This window comes from Passer domesticus, chromosome 1, assembly GCF_036417665.1.
Source record: "Passer domesticus isolate bPasDom1 chromosome 1, bPasDom1.hap1, whole genome shotgun sequence".
Lineage (NCBI taxonomy): Eukaryota > Metazoa > Chordata > Aves > Passeriformes > Passeridae > Passer > Passer domesticus.
The window spans coordinates 31,957,116-31,967,586 of NC_087474.1; the positions used below are offsets into that span (position 1 = coordinate 31,957,116).

Below are 10,471 nucleotides of genomic sequence, written 5' to 3' on the forward strand. Positions count from 1 at the left end.
TATCCCTCCTTAAGGCTGTTTTTCTAGGCACACTGACAAAGCAATTATCTTGGAGAAGAGGGAAACATTGCAACAAAATGTTTTTAACATGCGTGACTGGCAAGATGGAAGAAAGTAGTACCAGAGACCTATATCCTACCCTGCTCACATGAAAACTTGAAGGGCAGGACTTGACCTTCTGTAACAAGCAGAATTAACAGTGACACAGATGGGCTTGTGCACTGAGAAGGATAAAGTCTCCGGCACACATGGTTCTCTCCCTGATTGCCAGGCTGTTCAGAAATTGTCTCTCCAGGGGTTTCAGCTATTCTCTGGGCACAGTGTACACGGGAGGCAAATGGAGTATATCCACACAGCTGCTCCTTATCAGAACCATGAACACCAGCAGCTTCATTCATTTTCAGCAACAACTATATGAAAGTGGAACAGACTAAAATTGGAACAGTAAAAAAGTGTTCACTGTGACGAGGAAAAGCCTCCAGAATCAGGAGAGTAAGTGGCATCAGACAAGACAAAGTGACCTAAAAGTGACCCAAGTGACTGGCACAAGAGATAGGAGGTTACAGTTGTGATAACAGACTCTACAGTATCATCATTAGCAATAACAAAAGAATTGGCTGTAACTAAGAAAACTATGGGAGAAAAGTATGACTACATCCAGTAAGGGAAATATTTCAGACTTTTACCCTGAAAACATTCATCAGAGGATACACAGGATGGCCAGAAAGTCCAATACTTTTTTTCCCCTAATGATAATAAAAAAGTCACTACTGAAATTCAATTGATACCACTACACTAAACACAGAAACACAAATAAGGACGAGTTTCTCACCTTTACTGCTTTGTATTGTTACTGTCTTTGTTCTAAGTACAGCAATTACATACAACTGCAATTACTGAAAACTGTAGCACCACATACTACCATGGTTTCGCTGTGATTTTTTTCAGGATTAAGTTCAACTAGCATGGAGGCAGAATCTGAATATTCTGAATTGAAGATTCAATTTAAAAGTTGCTAATATGTAAAGATGAATCAAAAGAAAAATGTCATTAATTCTCAGCCTGTGTGTTACATTGGAAAGCAGAGGAAAGGGAGATTTGTTTGCACATTCATGTTAATATAATTGTCAAAGAAAATGTTCAGAAGGAAATAATTAAGTGTTGACATGGCAGCAGATCTGTTTGCCAAACTAAGTATGATTCAGGTATCAAATCCCCACAACTTAAAGACTAGAGGAAATGTTCAGTTCAGGTACTTGTAGTTTAACAACTGCACCTAAAAATGACAAATCTAAAACCACAGATATATACACACACCTCATGGCTGCACAAGGAATGCAGAGCTTGCCTAGTATGCTTTTCAATGACTTCAAAGGACAAGTTTTCATATTCAGTCTAAGCAGTTACAACATTGACAAACAACAGAGACACATAAAACATCCTATCTGCAGCCTTTCTCCTGTGACTTACCAGATGCTATTAGACAGCCACTATCTTTATGTCAGGATGTCTGTGTCACAGCCAGATGTACAATTATTTAGTTTAGAGATATCTCTAACAGCTAGATGCACACAGCAATTCCCTGTGTACTCCCTAAGCTTAGGGCTTAGATGTCAGTGAAAGTCAGTTCTCTCTATTTGTTCCTCCTGTTGCACATGACAGGGATTCCTGTCAAGTCTTGCTTATCAGTACGTATTTTCCACAATTCAAGAGGCATGTCTAGAATAGCCTGCATTCAAAGACTGAGAATCATTAGCAAATAGCAAACAGACATTGCAAAAACTGCTCAGCACCTGCCAGATTGAAAGCAGCTCAACTCTATTTCTTTACTTTCATGGTTAACATCATGGAGTTCCCAGACACTGAAATAGGATTAGGCCCTGCTGTGCTCAGTGCCTCACACCAACACGTGACTTCTACCCTAAGGAGCTTGCACTGAGCCAGGCACACCAGACAGGCAGGACAGTAGAGGCTGAGCTGCAATGGCCAAGTACATTTCCCAGTTTCAGCCAGCATTCCTAGAGTCCTCGCTGCTTTCAGTAGCAAGGCAGGTACCAGACTTGCCATTGAATTTGTATTTTAGAAAAAACAAAACAAAACTGAACCACCCGAACAAACAAACTCAGCAGCCACAACAGCTCTAATCATTTAAAAATTGTCTCAGTTGCAACAGCTATATACAGAAAATCAGAAATAATTTGTTCAAGTTCTCAGTTTTCTTCCCCAGCTGAGGCTGTCCTCAACTTTATTTTTAAATGTTTCAAGTGACTTGCAACAATGTGCATGAGCTTCATGCTGACAGAGTTCCAAAACCCCAACGCTGTTCATTCATGTCATAACTTCATATATGATTGAATCTATTTCTGAACATATACCCTATGTGAAAGCCACAAGCATCTTCAAGAACTCTGCACCAGTAAGTAACATGCTAAAACAGATTTAAAGAAGGAGTTGCAGATATCCTGCCTTCCAGGGTCAGACCCAGAGCTGTGCTTTTCTTAACTATCATGCCTACAGCTTTACCTAGGCTATCATAGTCATTAGCATCAACACCCACATCACTCAACCTTGAAGGCAGACAGAAAACTTCCCTCTAAGGTAATCAGAAATTAACATGGAGGAGATACATTTTATGTTAGTAGAATAAAGACAAGTACCCACACCAGGACAGAATGTTACAATATCCAAAACCTCCTTGTCCTTCAGATAAATGACAAACTTAAGCAATGAAATATTTATTTCAAGGCACACTATTCAAGGACGTTGCACAAGTGACAGCTGCAGGAGCCCAAAAACAGTGTCTGTCCCCCAAAGTATAACGTTTGAACATAATCACTAATGCAGAAGACAGACATGCAAATCCAGCATCTCAAACAGCAGAGCAGGGTAAATTTGGAAACATATTAGTCCCGGTCCAGAGAGTTGTTTGTCAGATCTCAGTGTATCTGCATCCTATTATCTGAAACTTGATACAGAAAAAAAAGCAATTAGATTCTCCTAGAAGTTTCTTTGGTACCTTAGTAGCAGTGCATCACAGTATCTATACCGCAGCCTTTTACCAGCAAACTTTGCTACTTCGGTAAGTCAAATCTTACCTGTACTAAAGTAGATTAAGTTTAATGAGATCAAAATATGCTGACACAGATAGTACACTGCTTCTGACAAGTAACAGTACCCCATGCACAGTAATATACTCATTCTGTGGCCTCGTTCATCACTGCACGCTTTTGAAATGCACTTTGCAGCAAATCCAATTTAAACCTAAAACATATTAGTACTTTAGATATGAATTAACTTTTCTATAGAGAGGCTTTTCTCATTTGGTAGCTAAGAGCACCACTTGCAGAAACTGAAAACTGAGCTTTACAATTAGAAACCATAAGGTCTGGGAAATGCCACATTTGACTCTATTTTCTCTTCAGCATGTAACAAGATCTAGAGAATGCAACAAACGTGGGAATTAAGCTGACACGCATCTGTTTATAATAGATGTGGTTTGAACAAAACCCAATTCTTTGCAACAATGTACACACATCTACTTAAAGAACCCAAATAAGGTTTTGTATAAAATACAGCATACTTACATTTGCAAGAGTGAATGAGCTAGCCACACACAGAGTGTTGCAACAGGCAGACTCCAGCAGAGCCTTACCATCATTTCCTGTCCTTGGTGAACACACTAATAATTTCAGCACAACCACAACTGTTCAGTGCACACACAGAGAACATCTCCAACACCTAAAAGTCCCCTCCCACCTTTCCTGCATGCAAACCCGGATACTATACAAAATTATAAAAGAGATGACATAAGTGGGCCTAATGCAATGTGTGGGAAAAGCAATATAAGAGCAAAGAGAAAGAGAATCAAGACTTGTGAGTGCTGTTGCTTTGAAAATGGAGCCACAATCGTATTGGGAGTGCAGACTGGGGAGTATAATTTAAAGATATCTTTTAAAAAAACATTAAAAAAAAAAACCAAAAAAACCAAACACAATCTCACAGAAATTAAAACTGTCACTGCTCAGGGCTTTACAGAAAATGTCCATGAAAACACACGCTTTAAATACCCAAACCGGACTTACAAGCTCTGTTGAAATTAAGTAGAGTGAAACACTCTGAACTCTATGAGTGAAACACTCTGAACTCTATGATTAATCGATGAAAGTCAAGGGATGAAGCAACTGTTCCCTTTGTCCCTTCTCAAGAAAACAGAGAAAGAAAAACTTGGTTACCATCATTAGCGGCCTAGGACAAACACATATGGCAGAAAATTACCTTACACTTATTAAATGTCCTTTTCACTAGCTGTTCTAAATATCCTCCTAGTAAAAACGAAACAGTCTCAATGAAGAGTACTTCACTGTCACTGAATTGTGAAGTACTGTACACCAGACAGCTTTCAAATAATGGAGTATTTAAAAGCTCATATTGCCTAATTGGTCCTCAAATGGAAATTAAATCAACCTAGAAACAAGCTGGATTTAATTAACCTATTTAAGATAGAGGCAAGAAATAATAATAATAATAATAATGGTTGATTTTTTTTTCCCCTTTATTTTACATGAGCACAGAGAACCACAGATTGAGCAGGGATCGATGGCTTTGCAAACACGCCCAACATTTTTGAAGTTCCACGGATTTCACAGCCAGCCGGCTGCCGGGCGATTCCCCCGAGCTGCTCCAGCCCATCCCCGGGGCAGCGGCTGCCCGGTGCGTCCCGGCTCACCTGGAACTCGCTCCGGCTCGGTGCCACGCGGAGCGCAGCGGCAGGAAAACAAACCCCTCACAGCACCCCCCCCGAAGCAGGGAAGGTGTCTGAGCTGGCTGTCGCTCCGGAACAGCCTCGGGGGGCTGTGACAGCGGGCGGAGACCCGAGGGCCGCAGCGGGAGGCTGGAGGGGCTCGGCAGGATACGGCGCTGCCCCGGCAGCGCGGGCGCCCTCGCCGCCAGCCGGGCGCGAAAGGCGCTCGCAGGGCGCCAAAGCCGCACTTTCCTCGCGTGCGAGTTCCTCGGCTGCCGCCCCCCGTCCCGCCGAGCCCCGGCTCGTCCCGCAGCGCTCCGGCGAGGGAGTGGCCACCCCGTCCCATCCCGTCCCTGGGGCGGACACCCACCTGAGCTCCACACCTACGGCCCGCCGGGCGCCCCCGCCATGGCCCCCGCGCAGCGACGCCCCGCAGGCAGCAGCGAGGAAGGAAGGAAGGAGCCTGGCAGCAGCGGCAGCCAGCATAAAGGGCCGGTCCGGGGAGCGCTCGCTCCGGCCGGCAGGGAACACCCGGCAGGGAACACCCGGCAGCGGGACCGGCGGCGGGACCGCCGCGCTCCAGTGACGGCCGCGCCGGCCAGCGGGAGGAGCCGCGGCTGCCCCGCCCCGGAGCCGCCCGGAGCCGCCCGCCTTCCCGGCCGGCGGGCGGGGGAAGGGGTGTTTCCATGTTTCCATGATGTCACGGGCAGCGCCCGCCGACAGGTGGGGAGCGGTCCCCGAGGGGACGCGGGGACAGGAGCCCCGGGCTAAGCTAAGCCGGAGCTGAGCCCCCGAGCCCGCCTTAAGCAGTTGGGGCGGGGAGGGTGCGGGCACGGCACGGCACGGCAGGGCAGGGCAGGCGCGGAGCTAATCCCGCAGCGACCCGGAGGGAGCCTCGGGAGCGATGGCTCCCTGAGCAGCCTGGCCCCCAGGGCGCCGCTCCCCGCGGTTTGTTGGGGGATCGCCGCATCCACAGCAGCCTGCGGGCATCACTTCCCGCTCACGGCGGGCGCTTCCCGCGCCCCACCTCGCCATCCGCCTCGGGAAGTGGGAGAACCACCCCTCCCCGCTTCCCCCGCTACCCCTTCCCTGAACCGGCATCCTAAAATTATCGTGTTTCTCTGTACCTTATTTAAAAATAAACATCTTGAATGACTAATTAGATCCAAGCCGTTAGAAGCGCTCTGGACGGCTTCCATGAGCCCTTAATGTGTGCACTAAATCTTTCAGAAATTGTTACTGCTTGGGAGGAGATAGACGGGATGTGACCTGGCACACCATTCACACTGTCTTTACTTACAAAGCGCGATTTAATCCACACTTAGGGGAAATGGAGGGAGGCGGGAAGAACCACCCCGGTTTCTTTACTCAGACTCACATGCCCAAAACTGACCAGCTGCTTCTCAATTCCATTCAGAACTCGTTGCTTTTCTCGACTGGAGGGAAACAGAAACCTTCTTCTTCATTAATACCATTCATACAGCATTAAAAAAGAGCAAGCTTAATGACATCCTGAAAGTTAGCAATGCTATTCACAGATTGGAACTTGAGGTAGCATAACCGAGCACAGTAGTACATAGCACCTTGAACAAAATCTTGTAAGGGCCTGAGAGAGGCTGCAGAATGTCACTTTTAGTAAGTATCCACTGTAGGCTTCCCAAACCATCAGCAGCAGCGTGACCCAAACACCCTGAAAGCTGCTTTCAGAGCTGGCCTGTGTGATGCTACAGCAGGGAGGGCTCCCGCTGTTGACTGCAGCTGGACAGACTGACAATGGCTTAAGGAGATGCTGCCTACAAAATGAAAGCTCAAGGAATGACTTTTTAGTCAGCATCAAGCACCAAACTCAATGAAAAGCAACAGAAGTAGTTTTAGTTTTCATAATATTGTTTAATGTAGCTCCAAGTCGCTGCTGTATGGGAGTTCAGGCATTGCCAGAGGGCATATATCAGTTTACAAGTAAGTGGAGTTTAACAATAACATTTAGCAAGACCTTGGGCTTCAGATTTTATAAAAGTTTGATTTTATAAATCCCGGTTTTAGGACAAAATTAGCAGTGCCTGTCATTTTAAAGAGCACAATTTTTGAACTAAAGGCACCAAACAGCCTGCAGCATCCAATCAGTTAAGGAAAAATTAGAAACCTGGAATATGTTGATGGTATACCTTTCTAGTGTGTACCCATGATGTAATAGCACATTGTTAGTCAACAGCATGTTTCTTATGCATGTGTGGCCTCTTCCAACTTCCACTGAAATCAAGCTCAGACCATCTCTTTATTTAGAAAGTAACTGTGTGTCTACCTGAAAATGTACAATCTCCAGATCCTGCAATAAAAAAGACACAAACTGCAAAAATAAAATTCTCTTCCAGGCCAAAATCTCCGTCTTGAGTCCTGCTGTATAGATGTTGCCCTGTTTGAGATTCCTGAAATATTTAGAACTTCTATTGTTCCTGTGTAAAAAAATATGGACTGGGTGCATCCATGGGCTGTATTACATTATTTCACTGGAGTTACATGAGGAAGGAGTTTGATCTTCTTATGGATTTAGAGCTTCATTTCCTTTCCTTTTGTTCTTCCCTTCTGTCACACAGAAACAATGAAAAAATATTGGAGTGCTCTGTTTTCCTGTGCTAAAGAAAAGTTTAGAAACAAAGTAATAACCAGCCTTTTGAGAGCAAGGTCATTCTTTCTGTTAGAAAAGCAACACACAGAGAAATAGTGACAGTTCATTATCTGAGATGGCAAGATACAATGTGGTTGTACACATTGGGGGAAATGTATGAGCAGAAAGCCTCTGTGTGAATATAGATTGCTGGTTTTTTGTTCTTAATAGATCCATCAACACAAACTCATCCGGTTTATAATCATAAAAGGAAGGTGGTTAGGGTGTTCCCCAGCAACATGCACTTAACCTTCGATTTATCCTTGCTCTTTGGGTTTTCTGATTGATGCAGCCTCATGACACAGTAATCTTTTCAGAGCTATTAAGAAGAGGAACTCCATTCTGCATAATCCAACAGGTATTTTTTTAATTCAGTTTCCCTTTGATCTATTGTAATTCAGAATTAAATTACATGGTCTGAATTAAAACTCTACCAAAATGTGTGTTCTTTCAGCTTGCTCTTTCCTATGGTTTTGTAGACATTTCATAATAACGTTTCCAATGGTGCAATGAAAAGGATTGTTTTTTGATTTCCAGCTTGACTTTTTTCCTTTAATTATTAGGTAAAAATAATTATTGCATCCCTATTGAACTCAAAGACAAGCAGTGATGTTTCATGTTTAAGCAATCTTAGTCTCATGAGTGAGCCAGCTTCCATTCCATGTATATGAACCACAAAGAGAAATGCTCATTATGAGACACAAATTTTGTCCTGCAGTTTGAGCTGAACAGACAAATAAGTTTTGCAAAGGTCTTCTACATTTACAGCAGAAGGATATATTTATCAGTATTTGTGTGGCTGAGGTGTGAGCAGCACAAGTTGTGCACATTGCAAAGTTATTGGATTCATCTGTCTAACTCTTCTGATGACTATGCACATATATCTTCGGTCCTGGGCAGGATTCATCTATCTTGAAATTCAGAAACATCTTTCTTCATGCACAAAAATAAATCTGTCCTTGAGAGCTTTCTTCTTTCCACCAGCCCTCCCTATGATGTAATTTCTGTCCTTATGCCAGTACCTTCTATGTTATTCTTGGTCACAAGAGGAGCCTCTATCCCACTGACAGTGCTTTGGCAAACATTGCTGTTGTCCTGTTGCACTTACTGGCTGGTATTATGGAACCTATTGGCACCACCTTTCATGTGTCTTTCTTGCTGGTAATTCTAAATGCTTATCTCCCTGGGCTGCCCAGGCCTTTTTTCACATGACCACGGTTACTGGTGGTGTTCCATGACTTGTCTGGCTTCTCAGCTAGAATTAGATTTTAGATTCCTTTCAGAGCCCTTCTGGTTACCTCTGAGGTAAAAAGCATATCCTATGTGTTGCAAAATTGATTAATTTTTGCAATACTTTTAGCAATCTTGACTGTGCCTTACCATTTGTATGGTGATAAGAGCTCTACAACTGTGGGGGAAAGCAGTCCTGCTGTCACAGCATCCTTTACTCTTTTTCTTCTTACAAACTGCTATATTAATTTTTGTTTACTTATTCAGATGAGGGCAGAGAGAGAGCAGGAAGGCTTATAATCTTTCCATGTTGGCAAAGCAGGTGGGTGGGCAGAAGGAAGTCAAAATGGGAAGATGAAAAACTGAAAAGGAATTAATATCCACCAGCTGGGCACTCAGGAAGAGAGTTCCTGTGCCAAATGGTCAAATAAGTTTGACCTGGTCTAAAATTTGCAAAGCTGGACAGGATGAACCAGGCAGCAAACATTAAAAAGATGCACAGATTTCCTGTGGCTGCCATGACCATGCATAGTGTGTACCTGTGTAACATGACATGATATACACAACATGACATGACATACATAGCATGACATGATAACATAACACGGCTTCACAGCCTCTTTCCACAACACTGCTGATCTGTCCCACAAGGCACCAGTGCATACCAAAGAAATAGAGAAGGCATGCAACATATGTTGGTCAGAAAAGACCCAAAAGCCAAAAATGCAGACTCTCAAGAACCCTGTATTTTGTGAGCGTGTGTGTTTTTGTGCATTACCAGCCACAGTACGATCTGTGGACTTGGCAATCACTGAATTCCAAATAGTAACGTTCATCATGAGTATTAAAAGTACTTTTCTTGCTGTTGATTTGAGTATTATTTGTCTATTTTACTTAGCTCCAGGGAAACTGTGAAGGCCCACTTGCATTTGCTCTGGCTCCCTGGCTTACTGCATTTGAGAACCAATTTCGAATGTCAAGTGGTCACTGTGTGGTAGATGAGTAAAATTAACACTGAGACCTCTAGAGAAACAGGGAATAAAGAATTGCTGAATTTCTTCTTCACACAGATGAGGACATTTTTCAAGCAGTAACTTAATACTGCCTTGGAAATGAGAGGAAACTTCAAGGTTTTCAAGAGAAAGTTATTCTGATTTTTTTTATAGCAGCATTTTCCCTTAAGAAGAGAAGTTAAACAAACTGGCAATTGGATATTCTGGATTTCTCAGTCTTGTGATGGTTTCATACATACCAGATGCTGTTTTATAACATTTATCCTCCTCCCCCTCATTGGTGACTATTACTCATTTGTCCCAGTGTTCTGGGATTTTAGTATTTATCTAAAAGGCAGTCAGATGGAAAAAAAAATTAGTCCTAATTTTTTTTTTTGTATTACTTAAGGCAAAAACCATCAGAGCACATGGAGGTTTACCATATTTAGAAAGCATGTTTACAGAGATGTGGTACAGGTCTCTGCAGAATCTGGCAGCCAGACGCTGTTCAGCTGGCAGAGGGCAATGCAGCCACTGGGCAACAGTGGAATTCAGTGCACTGCAGGCCAGATTACCCCTCCCTGATGATGCAGGCCTGGTTATTCAGATTGCTATTGAGAGGTTCTGCCTGGAGTAGGAGAGACAGAAACCTCCTGTGGAGCACAAAGGATTAGCACAGATACTCCACACCCATGGGTCCTTCAGGTTTTTAGAGTCTCACCTAGATGCACATGGAAGACTTAATATACTGTCTATTGCAACCAAAGTTTCTACTTACTTTCTGGGCTCTGGTTGAGGCCCAGGCACACCTCTTGTGTTCTTCTTTCTCCTTCAAGTATTGCA

The 10,471-nt window shown here is 43.6% G+C and overlaps 1 protein-coding gene across 5 annotated transcripts in view; it reads right to left on the bottom strand.

The window, feature by feature from the left end:
• Positions 1 to 5,359, bottom strand: part of OSBPL3 (oxysterol binding protein like 3) — an 85,119-nt gene extending 79,760 nt beyond the window's left edge. For 2 of the 5 annotated variants that reach the window (XM_064412529.1, XM_064412565.1), the window contains exon 1: positions 5,112 to 5,359. The gene's annotated coding sequence lies outside the window, so the exon portion shown is untranslated. The remainder of the gene's footprint in view (positions 1 to 5,111) is intronic. The other 3 variants (XM_064412538.1, XM_064412547.1, XM_064412554.1) reach the window with 2 other exon arrangements.
• Between the last annotated feature and the right edge of the window lie 5,112 nt (positions 5,360 to 10,471).